Here is an 815-nt window from a genome sequence, read left to right as displayed (position 1 = left end):
ATTTTTTTCTATTTTTTCTGTGTGGTAATAAGTCATTAAAAATAAGCATCTATGCTCATTTTTTAGTAAAGTTAATCACAACTATTTTTTCTTCTATTTATTTCTGAGTAGTTTTTTATATAGTTTTTCTTTCTTTTCTGCTATATTTATTTTTTTCTAATTTTTCTGTGTGGTAATAAGTCATTAAGAATGAGCATCTATGATCATTTTTTTAGTAAAGTTAATCACAACTATTTTTTAGTAAAGTTAATCACAACTATTTTTTCTTCTATTTATTTCTGAGTAGCTTTTTATATAGGATTTTTTCTTTTCTGCTATATTTATTTTTTTCTATTTATTTCTGAGTGGCAATAAGTCATTAATAATAAAAAAGAGGCGCAATGCTAGTTAATTCGCTTCAAGCCTTTCGGAATAGTGTAAACTGCACTGCACATACCTCCGTGCATTCTACCCTATTCCTCAAGGCTTGAAGCGAACCAACGTGCAGGTAAGCATTGAGCCTGTTCTCCATCGTCTCTGCACTCAGGGCTTATAAACAGCTGCGAGTGCCTCTCGCTTGGCGAGGTGGGACTAAAAAAACAGCTGCAGAAAGAATCAACTAAAAAATAGCTGTAGAAAATAAATAAGTAATTAGAAGGGTCCATTGGTACCGGTTGGTGGCTCCAACCGAGACGAATGCCCCTCTTTAGTCCCGGTTGGCGGCACCAACCGGGACCAATGCCACTCTTTAGTCCCGGGTGGTGGCACCAACTGGGACCAAAGGTCTTGGTTTCCCGCCCTTTGGGCTGCTGAAAAGAGGCCTTTGGTCCCGGTTG

This window comes from Triticum aestivum, chromosome 1B, assembly GCF_018294505.1.
Source record: "Triticum aestivum cultivar Chinese Spring chromosome 1B, IWGSC CS RefSeq v2.1, whole genome shotgun sequence".
In the NCBI taxonomy this organism is placed as follows: domain Eukaryota; kingdom Viridiplantae; phylum Streptophyta; class Magnoliopsida; order Poales; family Poaceae; genus Triticum; species Triticum aestivum.
The sequence above is the reverse complement of the archived record's forward strand: the minus strand, read 5'-3'. Positions refer to the sequence as shown.